The sequence below is a fragment of the Dromaius novaehollandiae genome, chromosome 1 (assembly GCF_036370855.1).
Source record: "Dromaius novaehollandiae isolate bDroNov1 chromosome 1, bDroNov1.hap1, whole genome shotgun sequence".
NCBI classification, from domain to species: domain Eukaryota; kingdom Metazoa; phylum Chordata; class Aves; order Casuariiformes; family Dromaiidae; genus Dromaius; species Dromaius novaehollandiae.
The window spans coordinates 26855176-26876505 of NC_088098.1; the positions used below are offsets into that span (position 1 = coordinate 26855176).

The 21330-nt window shown below is 39.4% G+C and overlaps 1 protein-coding gene across 3 annotated transcripts in view; it reads left to right on the plus strand.

Moving 5' to 3' along the window:
- The first annotated feature begins 16473 nt into the window (after nt 1-16473).
- The window catches only part of IMMP2L (inner mitochondrial membrane peptidase subunit 2), a 485261-nt gene continuing 480404 nt past the window's right edge, over nt 16474-21330 (plus strand). Inside the window, exon 1 of one of the 3 annotated variants that reach the window (XM_064507813.1) lies at nt 16474-16660. The gene's annotated coding sequence lies outside the window, so the exon portion shown is untranslated. The remainder of the gene's footprint in view (nt 16661-21330) is intronic. The other 2 variants (XM_026117706.2, XM_026117704.2) reach the window with 2 other exon arrangements.

Here is a 21330-nt window from a genome sequence, read left to right on the forward strand (position 1 = left end):
CGAAGCCTTGAAAGTGTCACTGTGCAGAGGTTTGTCTGAGAAGAGCTTTCAGGGTGAAAATTAGCGTGGTAAAGTGAGCTTACCTGTGAACATGCAAATACAAAGAAATTAAAAAAACGTGACCCATCAATGCTATCATTGTGGTCCATTTTAATGAAAGACCTGAAAACCTGCAGTGTAATGTCTTCATTGGTCCAGGAAAGAGGGAATAAGCATAAGTGTAATTAAAGCCTAGGTAAAACTTTAGAATCATTTCCACTGATTTCCCCAACTTCTACTCCCAAATACTGTGTTTTGAGCTCCTGATTAGCTCCTTGTAAGCCTTGGCTTCAGTGGCCTATGCATGAATGTAAGGACTAAACCTACAACATATGCCTGAAAATGTCATTATTTTGGAAAGTATTTAAAAATGGTTGAGTATGCAATGAAAAACAGAGACCCTTTCTCAGTATTGAAAGAAAAATCTTGCATCATGTGTTAAGTGGTTTTTAAACTGAGTGATGGGAAATGAAATCTGGCATAGTGTTTGACCTGGCTACATTAGATTTGACTAATTTATGTGCCTTGAAAACTGCATGCAGAGTGGATTACTTGTGAGTTTATGGAAGAATGTGGTTCAGTATGCAGACGTGGCCAGCAGCTAGAAAGTGGAAAGTGAGCCAATTTCTCAATTCCATCATGTCTTCTTTGCCTGTTATTGCCCTCTAGCAAGGTTACGGTTGGCGCAGATGAGTTTGTCCACCCAGTACACCTTGGGCCATCCATTAGGCGTAGACTGAGTACACTGGACAGGTAAACAAAGACAGTCAGAGAGATGAATATCCAGATAATTTACTTCCAGAATTTTTCTATAATACATATAAAAAGACACTGAGGGAGCAGACAGCAAGAAGAAACCCAAACCCACTCATTAACAATATGAGCCATATAACCATCATTATCCCTGGCATCCACATTCTAAATTCAGAATAACTTTCAAAATGCATGTTTTGCAAAAATGGCCCATAAGGTCTCAAAACTTCTTTCCAAAGAAAAGATGACAAGCATAAGAGGTATAAGTCTAAGACATGAAAAAAAAATTCAGACTTGCCTCCTACAAAGTACCGTAGGATGAATTTGATAGGATTAGGTAGTTTAGTGCCCAAACTGCACGCCAACCTGATCAGGGTTTGGAAACTAAATGTTAGTTGTGTTTGCATTCCTTTAGGGGGTTGATCTAGCAAGCAACTGAGTATGCACTGAGCACTGTGAATGAAATAGGAGCTGTACAAATTGAGGGGTAAATCATCACTTTCTCTTAAAACCCAGCAACAGCAGCAGCAGTCAGTGTCTCCTCTTTGCATACGAGGCCAGACAGGCCGTTCAATCTGGGATGTATGGATCAGTCCTGGGAACTCCAGGGCTCCAGAGATTGAAACCGAAAGGTGAGAAGGAAACTGGGATCAAGCTCTTCTGCTTCCTAGCAGGGTTCTCTATGTGGTGCTTGTATACTGAGTACTGCTACTTTAAAACTGCTTATTTACATCTTGTGAGAAACCTGATCCTTCGGGTGTGTGTGTGTATGTGTAAAATACTCTCCGATAATTCATATCAGATTTGGCTGGGACTTACTTAAAGATTGCACTGCTTAGTACATGGGTTTAGACATGTGCAACCATAGTTTTATGCTTGCAGGGAAGCAGGACTTTACAGAGAACTTGCAGGTCAAATGAGGAATTATCTACAGTGTTATACAACAGCCGAGCAGCAGGGTTTGGACCACAACTCTGGATTTCTCCCAATTCTGCATTTAATGCCTTAGTCCTTTATTGGCTCTAATGTCATGTGTTTGGAAAGTTTTCTTCCTAAAGGGCAGGGGGGGCAATTAGAAATTTGAAGATTTTAGATTGAGAATGTGTTGATCTAATTTAAAAACATTTTAAATTACTCCAGGCTGTACAATTATATGTAAAAATTGATTCAGCAATTAGGATGTGCTCAGAACATGGTGACCTGACACCCTGTAATAAGGCCCCAAAAATACATACTAAATAAGGAGGTAAAGGTAGATGCCAATTGCTCTTAACAGTGACACCCGTTGCCCTCATGTAACATTGTGTCATGTACTTGTTTTAAATACATTAGTAAAGATTGTATTATGTTTTCTAAATTAAAGTCAACGGGGACAAAAAAATAAAGTCTCATGTTGCATTAGGAAAGAAAACCTTTTAAGCCTGATTTCATATAGCTATTGCCAGTGCCACATTGCTGACTAGGAGCTAATTACAGCTGCCCCTCCAGCCTTGTGTTTGCTTGCAAGAACATTTTGATTAACTGGCATTGTACTATTGTGAATGTGCATGGAAGGCAATTGTTTCACACCTGCAGCAAACAATGATATCACATATGCCACTGCTTACTAAGGTGTGGGTGGGGGCGAGTTCCAAACAGAGAGAAAAATGGCTGCCATCCTCTCTGAAGTGCTGCTCTCAGGGTATGTGTCCATTCGGTAATTGCACAGGAGTTTAGCCACAGTAGGATTTTGCAATTACGCAGCCTAATTGTTCCTGCCTGTTATAAAAGGCTCTTTGTTTCTGCCATTTGTCTTTCATACTCACCCACACTCTATTATATTGTCCCCCACGTGTCCCTTACCAATTCCTCCAGCCTCCTATTTGCCATTTCAGTACCATTCATGCCTCATTTTAACTTCCTCCTGCCTCTGCTGTTCAGCGTTTCTGTCTCAGTAGCTCTCTGCCTGCTCCCCTACTTCCATTTCAGCTCCCACTCTCTCATTTAAAACCGCTCACGCTGATTTTACTTAATGCAGTATAATTAAGGGTAGTGTTTTTCAAAGGGGAAAAAATGACACTTTTCACAGACCAGAATGGAAAACTACCAGGATAAAAAATTTCATGAACACACTTCAAGGCCCAAAAGATGAGGCAAAGAATGGCCATTCACTTGGGGTTTAGTTTTTTTGCTTAGTACATGCCATTTTTGTGTTTGCTTGAGGAACATCCTGAGGCCAATATGACCTGCAAATTTGTCTGTAAAAAGCAAATAAAAAGCAAAAAAAAGGAGGGGGGGGTGGGAAAGCTGCAGAGACAGAATAGCATTGAGGGAAAGGTTTTGCTTTGGTTTCCTCAGTAAAGTTAGTTAAAAAATTAATTTTGTAAAAATGTAATAATATATAACTATTTATATCTATAAACAATGTAAATACTTAATAAAATTATTACATTTTTATGACAATGGCTGGCTCTCCACCACCTCTGACACAATCTTGAGGCTAAGTCTCCTGACCTGCTGCCACTGCCGAGCTCTCGGAGCCCCTCCTGTGGCACTCTGACTGCCAGGTGCAATGCCAAGACTGGAAACCTGGAAGGACTCAGCTCTGTCAGGCATCTCCTTACTATGCAATTGGCTGGTTCAAACTTCAGAGTCTGTGTGCCTGGATCTGCTTGAATCTGCTAATATAGCTCCCACATATCTGTGCAGCTTGACTTGTGCTGCCATATGCTCTTGTCATCCTTGGATTAGCCAACACGACATCATTCCTCAGAAACCATGGCAGAAACAATGTGTGCAGGGTGCCTCATTTTCAACTGCATGGTGGTCCAGTCTGTTACAAGAGCCATAAGTGGTGCAACCGAGGGCTCCACCTGATCCTGGCAGGAAGCTTAATCCTTCCTCTCCATACATAGGTGTCATATGTGAGGCATCAAAATTTCACTAAGGCCTTCTTCTGAATCTGGCATATTTATAAGGAAATCACTGCCTGGATGGCCCAGGATGTTCACAGGCAGACTGGCAACTTGTTCTGCATTAAAGGAAAAGAAATTAAAGATGCCCGTGCCATCCACTTGTGATGATGGTGGAGGCACTCCTGCCTGCAGATCAGGTTTTTCCAAGAAGTTCTTGGAAATGAGGCAATGTAATATGAATTTGTCATGCTCACGTTGCCTGTAGTGGTGAGTGATAAAATGCCTTTCTTTCCTGGGAGGAGACAACAGAGAGGGAAAGAAAGACATTCGGCCTTTGAGCCTTGAGGGTATCATCAGTAAAGCTGGCTCTGAAACCTCTGTCCTGGCCACGTGTTTGAGAACTGCTTCTTAGCCAAAGCATATCACCAGCACTGGCCAGCCTCTTCCACCAAACTTGAGGCTGTCCTTTCCCCAGAGCAGCAAGAACCCCAGATTCCCTGGCTGATGGAGGAGGAGGATGTGGACTTCCCAGATGGTCTGCTCTAGGTCTTGACACTGAAGCTGTCAGAGAAAGCAGAAGCAGAGCACTGGTGAGTCTGTTTTTGGATTGTTTCAGTTTGAGTGAAGGCTGGGAGGGTTTCCATGATGTATTTCTAGAACGGCTAACACAAATGGCTTCAAGGCACTTGTCACATAAGGGAAGTCAAAAAAACCTCCATGTCTCCAGTCTTACATTAGTACCTTCACCAACCTTAGTGGGCTAACTAGAATAGCATAGATATTATATGGCCTTCAACACTATACCGGCAACTTACACAGAGGAGCTAGACCTTGCAAGCATACTACATGCACCCAGCAACTGCCTGACATGAGCCTTCATCCAAACCAAATACATAAGCTACCTCAGCTTTGTACCATGCTTTCTGCACAGGATCATCTACACCAAAGAGTGACAGCAGCTTGCACAAAGCTGTCCCCTGCTTCCACCCCAAATTCCACCTAACTTATCCAGCTGTTTGATCTGCTGTCCTTCACAATTTACATGAGCTGTACTCCATACTAGCAAGAGGGTCAACCCTTTCAAGCCACAGTTACTCATGTTGCTGATCAAAATAGTTCAGGCTGACTAGTCATTGGATATCTCCCTCTCCCAAAATAGGTTTGACATGTAACAACCCACATATCTGCTCTTGCTAGGTTATCTATGCAGAGCCCACAATTTGAAAGAGAATCATCTCAAAATAGTAACCTTGCCAGGGTGGCCTGGAGGAAGCATCTTTAATGCCCTTAACTCCAGTAGCTGTTTCCCCAGTCAAAGGCAGCTGCTCTAGTGGCAAACCAGTGGTGATGTGAAGGACATGTGGGTCAAGTGGCCAAAAAGCCAGATTCTGCATGAGGAAGGGACACCAGCTTCTCTTTCTGGTTTTGAAAATATTTTCTAGGTAGTAGCTCTGAAGACTTTAGGCTGCACCCTTCCACCCTCAGTATTACTGCTTGCTTATTAGCTTGCTTGTCACAGTGAGGCAAGCATAACTGGACAACTGTTCAGTGTGGACTATTTTAGGCCTTACTACTTCCCAGCAGCTCTTTGTGTGAATCCAGTGCAATTTTCTGGCATTTCATGAAAGGAATTTTTTTTTTTAATTCAACAGTAATGTAAATATTTTTTTACACATTGCAGCATATATCTTTTCTTGGGACATGATCGTCTTTGGGCAGGTTCTTAGTCCTGTCATTCCCTTTCCTATCAACAAACCCTGAGAAGTTCAAGTATTGCCTGCTTGGGTTACATCCTGGGTGTGAAGACAAGGGCCAGTGATACCTGTTCAACCTGTAGCAAGCTGATAACCTTCATAAGATAAAAGGCCTCTTCGATACACATTCCTACAGCACAGAGCTAACAGTACAGCTAGTTATCCTCACACTAGACGTGTCGATACTGGTTGGGTATTAAAGAGTGCCTGCTTATCTCAAGAGGTAAATGCTATCAGGCTGAAACAAGGTATACTAGTGTTCTGAGACTGTGGCCCACACTCCCAGAGTTAGCATGACCAGTCTCAGCAGGCATGAATCACCATTTTTATCCGTAAAACAGCGAGCGCTGATTGTAATAATTATCACCACCTCCTCAGTAAATACAGGGAAAGAACATGTGTTCTGCCTAAACCTCTAAGCTAGCTGAGCACGCTGTGTCCTCTTGATCATAGTGACGGTTTGGGGCGCAGACTAGCTAGGTTCATGATCTTACAGCCCTTCATGAATATTACAGAAACTGCAGAAACTGCTTTCTTTAAAGCAGCTATGCTGCACATGCATATGAATCTGAAATGGCCACGTTTTTAGGGTGTGTGCGATTTATAATGCTTGCCAGGAACAGATATGGATAGACAAAGGCCTTTGTAGATTATATCAGTGATTCAAAACCGTGAGGTGATGAGACAGTCTTAGAATGTCTCTCCCCCTGCCTCTTGGCTGAAGGGTGGATACCCTCTCCCTACACAATTAGTATTCTCTCTGGGTGAAAAAGGGGGGAAAGACTGAGCAATGAACAAAAACTTCTTAAATCCTCGTGGTCTTCAAAACCAGCATATTTTTAAACAGTCAGTTGAGAGTGGTCAGAGCTGCTGTTCAGATAAATGCAGGTGCTTCCTTAACCTGGTATTTGAGTTAGTGGCAGAAGTGCTGTTTCGTGTTCATGTTTTAACAGCTATTACATTTTGATAAAGGCTCCCCTGGATATTAGTTTTTAATTGAATTTGAGAAATTGCAGATGGCTTCAAAAATCACTTTTTAATCTGATGAAACAAGCAAGGAATAACACAAAGGGTAAAAAAGCCTCAACATCCTGCTGTCATCTAAGAATACTATGGGAAACTTGTAAATAAAGAAAACAAATCAATGGCCAGTTCACACTTCATGAACTGCCTAACAACTTGCATCCAGTTAATTACACACCTTTAAAATGCATGTACAGGAGAAATGATTCAGAAATAAGCTTCTATAATGAGAAAGGATGCTATAGAAATACTGATTCCACTCAGGGAAATTTAACCCCTTACATTTGACAGTGCTTGAAAGAATGTACTGTATGTAATAACAAAATATTCATTAGCCGGTTTACATTAGTTATATCATAACCACTAATTTATGACGATTGCTCTTACATTTGTCTTTTGCTACTAAAGAGTAATTGCTACTCCTCAGTTAAAAGGAACATAAGGGTTTACCTGTTACCCTCAAGAGCTGAATGCTAAAAGTGTAATTATTTTTGATTAAATATATTGAAGGCTACAAAATGATAAGTAATACTAAGGTTGAGTTACTTTCACATTTCCGAATATTTAGGACCCATGTACCTACGTAGCTCAATAAATACCGTAGTGCCATTGCTATTAGCAGAACACGGACTTCACACCAGCTCTGCAAAGCATCAGGACTTGTCAGAACTTGTCTGAGCTTGTCCTGGCATGCCTTGAGCTCCATTTAAGCTTGTTTACCTGTAAGAGCAATTTTTCTAATGACCAGGTGGTTATGGTCTAATTTATTTACTTTTGTGTAATTTTGTGTAATTGTGTCATATAACCATAATTTTATATAGATATTAGTAACAAGCTATTACTCTGTTAAAAAGAAATATTTATGACTCTAAAATTATAATGCACTCCAGAGCAATACAGTCATGGTAGGAGGGGAGGTACAAGATGGCACTGGAGACCCCATGGTTATAAACAAGTCACCAATGGTCAATTAAAAAATATGCAGACGTGGGAGCTAGGAAAAGCCAGTTTTAGGGGTAACAAAGAACAAGTACTTAACATATGTAAGACACTCCATATAGTAAATCCATATGTCACATGGAGCTGCAGACCAGTTAAGAAAGAGGAGGGTGTACAATATGATAGAAAACATTTAGAACAAGTGTACCCTAGAAAAAGGGAAGAAACTGTCAATAGCAACATCATGCTCCTCTCAACAAAGAAAGGGAAGAGACCCCCACCATCAACATCATACTTCTCCCACAAAGAACTCAGGACACTGATGATTCACTGTACCCATCGAACTAAAGCCAACACCCTGGTACCCAGAGAGGCAGTGAAAGGCTGAGCATAACACCAGAGAGAAAGAGGTAGATGCTAGGAAGTGTGTATAACAACTTAAACTATATTGATTTTTTCTCTGCAGTAGTACTGTTTTCCTTTTTTCCTGTAATTATTAGATCTGATTTAATAATTCTTTGATTAGATGGTCAAGATTTCCGTTACACTAGCAATGTAAACTCTGGACTTTTTGCAAATAATGTTTGCTTCCTTTTTTCCTATGACAAGAATTTGGTGGTAACAACTGTTCCTTCAGGAAAGTCCACACACTGAAGCTGATTATGATATGTTATTTATATGTTTTCTTCCTGTCAAAGATTATGTCAGTTTTACTGACCATGGTTAGGATTTCAAGAATAATTCTCCTGTGTTTTAATTTTTCTCCTTTTCCCTGATAGAGAGGTAACAACACAATTTTATGCTCTGCTGCCTGCTTGACCAGTCAGAAGCAATATCTGATCAGTTGTGTTTCAGTATGTATAAGGCATAATGTAAACCATATGTGATGGTCAAAGGACTAAATGACACTGAGGAACAGAAGGGTAACTATGATTTTTCTAATCACCTCTCTATCAGTAGCTTTCATATAGTGTCATAATCAACACAATCAGATTTTTTTCTCTGTAGAAGCGAAGACAATTGAACCGTCGGTAATTGCAAACTATTAATGTCAGTAAACAAGTTCTGGCCTGTGCTCCCTCCAGTACTGGGTAACAGCCTTCAGCTCTCTTCCAGGCAACTCTGGTGCAGGTGGGGTGGGATGCTTCTCCTCTTGCCACAGACGTCCTCTACAGGTCTGCACCTGAGTAACTCATCAAGACTATGGAAGAGAAGCAGGCTCTTCTAAAATGTGATTTATCTCATGTCTTTCAAACACACATCTTTGGAGGACATGAATCCTATCCAACAGGGGTCCTGCCTCACTCCCTTGACATACGGAGAGTCTAGACAAATAGTTCTTATATGGTTAGCTATGTTATAGGTATACACATGCTGGCAGATGACACCCACTGAATATAAACCTATAGCAAAGAAGCTTTTTTTTTTGATGCTGGAAAAAAACTGTGTAAGTGCATTGTCTCAAAAGCCATTTTTTGGACCCAGAGGATAATGGGGGCTAGGGCCTAATAACGTTAGGGACTAATAATGTAATAAAATGGAGATGTGTAATAATAAAATAATATTGAAGGTGCCATGACCACTTTTTCCAGCACATTAGCAGGTTTAGGATTTAGATTTACGATTTTATTGCCCTCTTACATGCCATACTATTCACTGCTGCCCTTGGGCCACAGGCCCTTCAAGCCATGGTTGGATGGCATGTTTATCCACAATATCCATTTAAGCAACCAAGCTTCTTGAACCTGTGCATGCAATGCCCATGCAATTTTTTATGGCACCTTTTTTATGGCAAGGTCAGGGGGCCATCCTGTAAACAAGGTCAGTGAAACAATCTGAGATAAAAAACATTCATTTCTATCCAGCTGTTAATTTCAGTGGTCCAATTTAAAGCTTTGCCTCAAAAGCAATTCCATTAGCATAAGCTGGGGAATAGTGAACTATGACAGGAGCGCAGGTACAAATGATTTTGGACAGAGGAATGTGCAAATGTTTTGCAGGAAAGCTTAAGAAAGAAAAAACTATGGAAATGGAGAAACAGAGTAAGAGCATAAGAATAAGCATAGTAGCTTTCTGATTAACAAAAGATTGGTTTAAAGTGATAATTATCGTATATACATATATACATGAAAAGGCTAGGGAAGGGATGAGTGAACAACTGCTTAAGAACAAACAGGTCTTTTCACTTTTTTTGTTTGTCTGAAATATTTATGGTCCCTAATTCATTCTATGCCAATTTGTAGAGATTTGATTACATCACTCATATTAATTTATTTCTAATATTACTCCCCAGGAGCACAAATTTTTGCTGTTGACAGCGAGAGTGCAAGTGTTAGTAATGCATTATGATTGGGCTTCTTTCTGTTTATAAGATTGAATTGTTTTTTTAAATACCAGAAGTGGCTGGACACATATCAATAAACATCCCAAGTGCATGGATATTATAAAAAATATTCCCATAATTACAGGGATTTTATGTTGGATATTGATAAGACAGCCCTCTTCAGAATAACATAAATATTCAATACTATGCAAACATTTTTTGAATATCTATTGTTTTACTATATAGAAGAAAATAAACAGGTCTTAAGTACCCTACAGTTAGGTGTATTTGGAAATGCATGGTATTTGATTTGAACTCCAAGGGGGTGTTAGGTAGCTCACACAACTTTCCATGCTCTTAAAATGCAAAATGAAATTAAGCTAGTGGAAACTGAATTTGATGTGTTTTTAGCATAAAATCAGAAGCTTGCTGCAGTCTGCTTAGATTCTTTTAAATGTATACTGTGGTACAAGAGTTTTGTGGATTGCCAAGAATGCGTTAATTCTCCTCTCAACTGAGAAACTATTGAAGAGCCGGTTGAAAGGGCATACTTTTTCTTTATTTCAGCCACTGATGCATCAAAGCATGGAAGTATCAAAACATTTTCAGTAGTTATTTGTTACTTCAGAATTGAAAGGAAAATAAACCATTTTCTACTTCAAGGTAGCACTGAAACAGCAGTGGGGATTTTTGAAAAAAAAAACAAAAATAAAATGGCATGAACTCTGGTAATTTATCATCTGCAGCTGGTAACTTTAGTGTCTTTGAGAGACATTATTCTATCTACAAAAAATAAAAAATGAGAATGGGTATTTCCTGCCAGGTTTTAGCATATACACCACATGCATATCACAGTAGAGGAAGCTGCAGATAAGTCATCATTTGATTTTAAGAGGTGTACATCTTTAAACACTTATCTGCTGAAGCGTTTCAGATGGAAATATTTCATACTGTCAGCTTTGAATGCATGGAAACATTGAGGCACAGCCCCTTAAGATGCTTCTCTAATGTTGCAGCTGAAAGTATACTGTTGCAGCTGAAAGTATACTATAGCGTTTTCCAGCTATATTTTTGAATATTTTGTGAAGATTTCCCAGTTAAAATTTTTATGTTGAGGATGATGTAAATGAAGATGGAATTCAGTGGCTGAATACTATATATATATATATACTATAGTATATAATATATACTATATATTTTATATATATATATATATATTCTTGCGTAATGTGCTGAAAGACACTTTCAGCACAATGTGCTGAAAGCTTAAAGTGAGCACATAGCTCAAATGTGATAATGTTTAAGAAATAAAGCATTGAGTAAAGGCTAATTGGCAACAAAAAGTTGGTAAGAATTATGTGTTTGTAAATGTAATGCTTACCATGTCAAGGGAAAACAAAAGATGAAATGGCCTAACAATCACTGGTTTACATTCGGTAACAAATATGTGACATCATGTTGTTATACCAGCTAATAAAATCACGTTAAAGCTAATTCTGCTTTTTTGTGAAAAAAGTTGGTTTCTGAGAAAATTATAAGCGTTACTGAAAGATGCAGATTTGACAAGAGGATGTGTCTTGTTTGGAATACTGTGTAACAAGAAATTTATAGAGTAGGTGTATATATTTCAAGAGCCTTGTATTAGGAAGTGGTCTTGGAGTCTGTCACGTTCATTTCACTAATAAGCATTTCTAGCTTTATGTATTGTTTTTTTATGATGGTTTTAGGTTGATTCCTATGTCAAAAACTGTGGAAAGAACATTTTATCGGCGTAAAAATACAGTCAGACTACCGGTACCAGCTATACATTCATACTTTCAAAGTTGACCTTCAAAGTCAAGATGATTATCATTATAAACATAAATAATTTTATACTCTGAGTTAAAAAAAATGATTTTAAAATAAGACTACAAATACTGACCACACTGAGTCAGACCAAAGTGTCACTTTCATCTCACACTGTTTCTGACAGTGGCCAGACTAGTAGTAGTAGTTTCCTAGCCTCCCTTGAGACTTTCTGAGCCAGATGTAGTTTCTATGTACATATTAACCCATACTGGATTTCCCCTCCAGGAACTTTCCCATCTTCTCATGAAGGTATGCCACCTGTTCTGAATAATCTCCTGCTTTAGACCATACTGGCACCTACTGTAGCAAATAAAAGGACAGAGACATCCTAAAATTTTGCATGAAATCACAAACCCTAATATATCCATTTGTTTGAGACAGAAAATAAAAATATTCATTCTTTAATGAATGTAGGATTGGAATTATAATGAATCCAGTTCTGATTAATATTGTCTGGAACACCAGCCATCAGCAGCCATCAGTCTAGATGAAACTAGATATGAACTAGAAACTGATCAGCTGAACAAAAACCCTTCATTTTTCCAGGTGGGTTACTAACATATGCAATTTACACAGCAGGTTTGTACTGAAAGATTAATATATAATATTGGAATTTTCAAGTAACATTTAAATAAGTTTACCTTTATCTGACTGCCATAAAATAGCTGCAATGGTAGATGGAAATTAGGACTGCAGCTATCCAACAACAGTTTGTTCAAGTATCTTAAATAGCAAATAAAGAGACTTAAGACTGAAGATTAGATCAGGCAGATTATAAGTTATAATATATGGATCCAAGGTGTTTGCTATATCATCTAAATGATACAAAAGCAACTCCTGTTACTGTTTTTTGAAGGAAATATATAAACGAATGTTACAAAGTAGGATTTATATCTCCACACATCTTTCATTAGAATTTCAGCACTGTCATGAAGGAGATACATGGCCTTGGCTGATATCATGTTTTATGTGGCTGTTCCTCCACTTAGTAAATTATAAGAGGCACAATAACGCTTAAAAAATGAGGGCCTCTGTACTCCTGATATATTTCATCCTTGATGTTTTAAGCACACTGCTTACTGATAAACATAAAAAGTATTACAGGTTTTACAGTTCTTTCCATTTAGCCACACTGTAAGAGGAAAAGCTGAACGGATTTTCTGATATATGGTGATTCACATCAATGGATATAAGTCACATTCTAGTTATCTGTATAGAGAAATCATGTGCTGGACAACTCAACTGCCACTTTTCTAGTCCACAGACTGTTTTTTTACCTTCAAACATCCCTGAATTTCTTTTTATGGCATCCTCATAAAAGACATCAGCTGCTTTGATGATTTTTGTTAAATTTCACATTTAATAACATGTTTTAGAATAAAAAGCTCTATAGGAAGGCAATTTTCAGAACTATCTACAAGAGATACTTTGTCTAGAAATATAATCAATATATATATAAAAGCTAAAAATATATATTTGGGGGTGGGGGAGATTACAGCAAACAGACTTCCTTTCCCCCCAGCCTCAGGAAGCAGCAAGACATGAAAACCCCTGGCATTTCTGCCACTGTAGTCATCTTTCACAGGCCTAAACCTCATGTTAGGGCTGGGACCATCACAGTATCTTAGCTCTTCTTAAAACTGTAAGGAATAGGAACTTCTGAAGATGTAAGAATGAGAAAGACAAGAAAGCAAAGTTCCCAGTTCATTACACCAACAGAAAATAGCTATTGTAACAGTGAACAGAGAGAAGACATTTGAGGAAATGAGGAAAAAGGTAGGCCAGATGCAAATGTCCTCTCCCACTCATTGGTATGAACATTTGTCATGTATCATGCGCCTCTCTCTCTCTCTTCCCACTAGACTTTCTTCCCTGCCCCTGGACAGATGCATTGTAACAGAAATTTAATGTAATACTTAGGAAAACTTTGCTTGCTCTTATACCAACCCAATAACCCAACACATTATACCTCCATGGTAAGTCATAGGAAGGATTTCTTCTTAAATTATCTATTAGGGAAAGTAGATTAAAACACCTACTATGCTAGCAGTCAGGTGCTCCTCCTGTCAAATTTACATTGGGGGGGGTGGGTGCATAAGGAAGAGAATGCCATGAGAAGTCAGAAGTTAGTTGAAAAAAATAAAAGTAGAATTTTGTATATTTTTTCTTTTAAGATAATACATCATTTTTTACATTAAAGATTAAAAAAACAAGGAAAATCTTGTTCATTCAGATCACATACATACAGAACCAATTGGCATATGCTACCAAGTGCTAAATCTAAAGGAAAATATTTTGTCCATACTATCCATCTCTTTAAATGGATAGTATTTTCATTCACTGCTCTTTTCTTCTTACTAATTTTCACTTGCTCCAGCGTAGGCTCTCCATGGGCTGCAGTCCCTCAGGGGTGTCCCTGCTCTGGTGTGGGTCCCCCACAGGCCACAGTCCCTCAGGGATGTCCTTGCCCTGGCTTGGGTCCCCCACGGGCTGCAGTCCCTCAGAGGTACCTCCACCAGCATGGAGTACCTCCTTCAAGAGTGCGCCTCCAGCCATGCCCCCAATGTCTTCTTACACACATCATCTCTGTTTCTTCCTCCACCCACCAGAGGCTACAGCTCTTTCTTAAATATGTTTGAGCAAAGGCTCCATTGTGCTCCTGCAGCTAGTTGAAGTTTTGGCATGTGATGGGTTGCTCCTACCATCTTCAGAGCTGGTTGGACCTGGCTGTGACCAGCTCAGGGCAGCTTGTGGCCTCTTCCTACACAAGCCACCCCTGCAGCTCCCTGCTACCAAAGCCCTGCAATTTATGGCCAATAAAGTAACCTACGATTACAAGATATTCTGCTTCATTACAAAGGTGGAAATACGTATTTCTTAAGTATTTTACAATTAGGATTCTTGCAAATTTATCATAAAATAATTCTGAAAATAATGTGTATGTTGCATCTGGTTTTGGAGGTTTGCTTGCACTAACTTTTCTTCACACACGACCTGGATGGCTTGGAATAGGAAACAATGTGATGTGAGGGAGTGGAGGTGTTACAAAGCCTGTGCAGTCTTTCTACCCTGATTCAGAAAGCAACAACTCATCTCTGTACTTTATGCAAGTAGAATGACGCTGTAATTTATACTGGAGTGGAGAATGTGATGTGATGTAATTAGTAGATCCAACTTCTTTCTCTTCCTAGAGAAACAAGCCGTTCCTTTGAAAACTGTCTTGCAAATTTGAGACAGTTTGAGTAAGTGTGGTTGGCAGTTCTTTCTGTCAGTATGCAGGGTCACAACTAAAAATCTGTGTTTTTTAATTATTTGCAATGTGTGCTTACACAAATAGAGCACTTGTGATGTGTGCATATGATAACTCTCATCTCTGTAAACTATACTGGAAAGCAGCTACAGCTTGTTGCCATAGTGGAAGGCCTTAAGTGGCACTAAATCAAAGCCAGCAGCCCACAGCATTTCCCCATAGATGTCCTATGGTTGCAGAAAGGAAATGTGTCTAGATAGCAAAGGAATTAGTCACTTTGGCAAAGAATGACTAAGTCTATATGGTTATATGACTTGATCTTTTAAACCCCAGGTCATTTGCTGAATGCTTACTAAACATGCTTTTTGGCCAGCAACATCTGATATAGTAGTAAATCCTAAATTTGATGCATTATTTTGTGACGTGTTTTTAAGTCTCCTAGATGCCTAAACATACATATGCCTCTGAAGATCTGCAGTAGAGCTAGTCTACATAATACTTGGACCTCCCTCTCTCCATCCACTGCAGGTACCCCCACAAACAATTCCATTCACCCAAATTATGTATCAGTCTCCCCACCAACAGTATAAGATATCAAGAAATGTTAAGTGTGTGCATTTGTTTGGCATCCAAGTTCACTTAACCTCCTTGTGAAGATGAGTACCTAATGGTGCAGGACAGTAAAGTACAGATATGTACACCTGCCACCTCTCGTGCTTACTAGGAAGCAGATTTGGAAAACTACACAGATCTCATGCAGCCTCTGAGAGGAGAAACTCATATCTGAGTGGACTCTCTTAAATGCTAGGCTATGCTGGATTCAGTGTGATCACTATCCACCTTTCCTTTTGAAGCAGAACCACCATGCATTAAGGATTGAAGCAAAGGAAAGTAAGTGAAAGTGTGATAGGGTAGCATCTAAGACACCTCCGTGGGCCAAAATGAAGAACTATTCCACATGCTGTCCTTAGAGCTTGCCTTGCGTCTGGTTTTGGATAGATAAGAAAAGCCATCCTAGGAAAGCAGAGGAGAACCCCATTTGCTATATACTAACAAGGTTAACCAAAGTGTATTAACCAAAGTGAACACATTGTAAGATCTGGCAAATGGGATCTTAGTAAAGGCCATGTTTGTATCCTGGGATACATGTAATAGTTATCTTAAGCACTGGCAAAGCCATGAATACTGGTATCACATAAAACTGTTAAAAGAACAGAGAATAACTTTATGAAGCTTAGAAGTATACAGGTTCAAGAAGTATCTGAAATAAGCCAGTGTTCAGCTGGCTAAAACACTATAAAGATATTAAAATACAAAGATCTGCAATCCACTGCTCTGTGATTTATAAAAACAGAGTCTTGAATCCATATGGTATAATTCCTTAACTGACTGGTAGCCTTAATATTAGGGATTAGTTGCCGTGTATCTGACACCGACATTAACCAATCGGACCATATTAATTGCACTAGTATTGGACAGAATATGCCTGCTCTAAACGCTGAGTAAAATCCTCTGTAGCTAAGTATTTTTCGCACACCCACTGGCAGCACCGAGAACTCCGCTGCAGGGTTAGGGCCCAGCCGCGCTCTCCACGCGTCAGGGCAGGGAACTGCCGGGCCGCGCCCGCCACGCTGCTTCCGCCGGGCCGCCATGCTGGGGGGAGGGCGGGCACCCCCCACGCGGGCCCTCTGGGACTCGCTCCCGCCTCACGCGGCGGCTAAAGGCTGAAGTGCTGCCCACGTGACCGCGAGCTCCCCCTCCCGCCTCCCCGCGCGGCGGACGCGCTGCCGTCACGCGCCCCCTCCCCCCGCTCGACGTGGGAGCCGCCGGGAGAGGGGTGAGCGGCGCAGGGGCGGCTGGCGGGGGAGGAGGCGGAGTGGAGCAGACGGAAGCCGGGAGGGATCAGAGCGCGGGAGAGCCGAGGCCGGGAACGGGCGGGGGGGTTCGGACGCTGCAGCGGGTAGAGGGCAGCTGAGTCTCGTGGTGTAGGAGGGAGCAGAGGCAGGGCGTGAAGAGAAGGGGCCGGGGGCGAGCCCGGGCAGCGGGGCGGGGTAGGCATGCGGCAAGGAGCGCGGCTGCCCGCCCGCTTCCCCCCCGCCGTCAGAGCTCGCGCTCGGCCCCGCCCGCCGCGGAGCGCGCGGGCAGCCGTTGGCCGTTAGGCGGCCGTTGGGCGTTCCTCAGGGAAGCATCACTGCCGGGACGCGGCGGGTTTGGAGGGGGCCGCTCCACGAGTGCCGAGCCTGTTGCAACGGCTTGTATAAGTGTGGCATAAGGGCAGACGCGCTCCGGTGGTGGAGCCGGAGCTGCCCGCTGGCGGGTGCCACGCGTGACCGCGAGGCACGGCCCCGCTGCGCAGCGGATGGGGCCGCTGAAGTCCTTGAGTGGCCTCCGGCAGCGACAGACATGACTCAGAAGCTTACGGCAGCCTTACTTACCCGACCCACTCCTAAAGCACCTCCCGAGTCCCGGTCTCTGCCGTTCAGTTTGTTTAGGATTCCTGTGTTGTCTTTTCCTCCTTTAAATTACCGAGGTGTTAATTCTAAGTGGGAGGGGATTGGATTAAAAAGAAGGGAAGAACTAATACTGTGAAGTACTGTTCTTCTCCATATACTTCTACCTCTAGTGACTATTAGTAAGGGAAGGAATTTGTAGGCACCCACTACAAGGTACAGGTGAAGCTGCATGAACAAACAGCGTTTGCTTGTGTAGGAAGCAACAAAGACTTGAAAATGACTTCAAGGTTTTGTTCCCCAGTTCACTGCCATTTCTTTTGCACCTGGGCTTCCTGCCGTATACTGTTCTTGGTCCTAGACTTGATGCAATTCTCATTATTTGACGTTTTCCTACTCTTCCAAACAGATACTTAAAGACATCCTTTATTAAGTTTGTCTTGGATGTATTTGTCAAGTTCATAGCAATTCTCTAGTATCCTTCAGGTTGTTTTTTCTGTTGCCACATATCCCAGACATCTGAAAGAGTAATTACTATTTTGGGTTGTATTCTATGACATTACCTATTACAGTGACTTCTTTTTCGTGCCTGGTGCTTGTCCTTCAATATGTTCTGTATTTTCTGCTTCTCTGTATAAAGGCTGCAATATTTTTTTATAGATAGATTCAGCCAGTTCCTAGAAATGCCTCTGTGGTATTCTTATCTTTTTTAAGGAAAAGTAATTTTCTTTGAAGTCAATGAAAAGCATAGATAGAAAACCTGCAGCTGAATATTATGTAGGCTCTAACCCTGAATATCTTTTAATTAATTGGTATTCCATTATGTTTTCTTTTGTATCAGATTCTTGCTCTTTCAGGGAGCTTATTGCATTAATTCAGTATATTGATATATTAAAAATGAGAATGGTGATCTAGGAAAGCTGATTCACATTTCTGTAAATAACTTTCTTATACCAACAGATATGTTTTTCTTTTCCTCCCCAAAAAGTATGTGTAGGCATTCGTGCTTGTGCACTATAATTACAAAGCTTAGTGCTAATGCTAGTCACATGTTTTTGTAATTGAGAATAAAGTTCTCTAGACTAAAATTTTATACAGAATACGCACATAATGAATTTTGTACCTAAATATTTGCAGGGTTAAATGGAGTTCATGTGCTTCAAAGGTCAAGGCTGCTATGCTTTTGTAGTGTTGTGTGTAAGCTTTTGATAAGGTTGCATGGTATAAAATATATCTCAAATAAAAAAAAGATAATTTTTTTTTCTGTGTTACTATCAAAAATACGAATGAAACTAGCTGATTGTAAAAACATTGCAAGTGAAGAGACATGAAGCAATTTGTTGCAAATTCAGTTAAAAATACTATGTGGGATAATTTATGAAAAAAATCTTTTTTTTTCCCCCAACAATTTACTGAATTTACAGACCCTCTCTTCTAGGAGTAGCTGTAGAGATATTCATGATCTCGCTGATACTTTTCTTTTTTCTGAAATTTTAAAGCACTCTTCTGCTGTTTCAGTACAACTATACTGAAGAGGTAGTCATGCTGGAGCTAATTAATCTATAGTTAAAGATTTGTCCCAGCGTGGATTAATAAGGTATTGAGTTTTTAATTTGCAGGTTTCTCTGTATTAAATTTTAAGGATGTATCGTTGTTCAGTTAGGAAAAATATGGCAATTGATTGTCAACAGAAGATGCTCGGAAGACATCTCTCAGGGATTTTCAGGTTAAATTAGCAAAATAATTGCTCTAAGAAACTGGAACTAGACTTGTTTTTCCAATATGCAATTTTGTAACTGAATCCAGCAGATGCACTTCTTAAAAATGTTACAGTTTTAACTACTGTGATTGCCAGATTTCTAGTAGTCTTTCATTCTTTAACAGTTATAAACTCTTCTATATAGCTTTTGTTTGGTTGCTGAAAGAAATTTTCTCCCTAAATTTCTGGGAAATGACTATACACAGTGTATAGTAGTGGGTGATATCCAGATCCTTAAGAAAAACTTCTTGTTCATCATTATTGAAATATTAAAGATTCAGATAGGTTTTACAGCTGGAATCTAGTGTTGAGATACTTAAAAGTTGGCCAGTGTGCCACAGGTCCCAACTATTTCTGGAATACTTGGATCTAGTGGTTTGCTTTTAGTTAAATGATATGTTTTCATTTTAAAAAACAATAACTGTATTTGAAATGATCTGCACTGTGTGATTATAAGATCTTTCTGGACCAATGATATTTAGTTGCAGTTCTAATTGGTGGCCAAAACCTACATTTTTCTATTGATACTATTTATAGAATATCTGAGTTTTTTTCCCCTCACTGAACACTTGGCAAGAGCAAAGAAATCGTAATTCCTGTGTGTTAGAATTCCTTCTGTTGAAAAAATATTCTCATGCTTGAAAATGACTCTTCTAAATTCTAAAACCAAGTTCAGTTGAAAATGTATATTTTAATGTACATATGTTATGAATTATAAAGATTAGATCAGCTGAAAACCAAAAATTCCAGTTACTATCTTAAAACCAGTATCAGTCATTGTAGAATGAACATCTTTGGTTTTATAGAAGCTTGGGGTTCTTCTGTTTGTTTTTCAATGGAAATTATTTAGTTTTCTCTGAAAATGAGCAATATGATTCTATTCATCTAGTAAGTGGAAAGTATCAATTGGTGTCATCTGAAATGTACACTGCAAGCCCTGAAGTGCTGGAAAAAACATATTAAATTGTATAAATAGTATACTGCTCTCTTTATCAAAAGTATTTAATATTTTAACTGATACTTTCCTGAACTATTATATTTAGTCTTAGGGAGAATGACCCCTTGGATACTCTGTCTCTTGCTTTGTGAAATAGTTGTTAGTTTATTCCAGAAATTAATCCGCAAATACTAAAATAATAGCAATTTTTGCTCTTCTAATGTAACAAGATTCTTGGGTGCTTTTTCAGTAAAATTATTAATTTTGTATTCCCCAAAGGTTTACTTAAGCTTACCTTTAGCAGTTTCCTGTATTCCTGTATATGACAGATAATTGATGAACTTATGTCAAATGCTAGAGTCAAAATCAATATGGTGGCAAATGGCTATTACTTTGAGTATACTGGATATGCTCTTAGCAAGTCCCACAGTGACCTCTAATGTTCAAGGATAAAACTTGACTTGTTAAAATAAAATTACTTTTAAAGGCATAATTTTGTATGTTATTATGACTGAAGATGGTAGTCTAATGTTTGTATGTTTAGTTTAATAATTTGACATAGACAGTACATAGTAACTGCTCCATGAAATCTTATTAGACTTCATGGTATTAGTATGTTTGGGAGTTGCTTCCAATTCCCACTTATTTGAGCAAGTATACACAAAGCCTTATTTAGAATAGTCATGGGAGAACTAGCTATTTTTGTGAAGTACGTGGCAGATGTCTTTCAAATACTAAATACATTTATATACTAAAGGTCTTTGATCCAAATTGAAATGCATAATCTCTTGAAAAAAAGTTTGCTTCTGAAGTTGAGCTGGATGTTTTTATTCTCCTTATAGCACTTGCTCGATGTGTTATATGAATACTTAAGATTATATATTTCTGTTAAAACTGAATGTTCACTTTTTTTTGACTAAGTTTGGTCCTGACAAACCACAACTAACTGAAGTGACAATTTCGTGGTACTTGACAGAATGCAGAGCATTGACTAGATAAATGTGCAAATAGATTAACAATCGAGAATTATTCTATTGTTTACTGTAAATATCATTTACAAATTTAATGCATTGAGAAGCAACACCTCATTTACACGCTCTGCCTGAGGGCAAAACACAGCAGCAGCTGGTATTTGTAAAGGGCACTTCAAACTAATTTATAAGATTAACTTATTTTGCCAGTGTTGAATCATTAAGCTGAAAGGCAATGCAGAACAATCAGGTGCAAGAAGATAAATACTTGTTATGCTGTTCACTTAAGTGTGTTCCAAAACTCAAGTTACTTAGTACTTTCCTTTAAGTAGGATATATGTGCATGATTATTATTAGATTATTTGAACATACAGAAACACGAATAAAAAT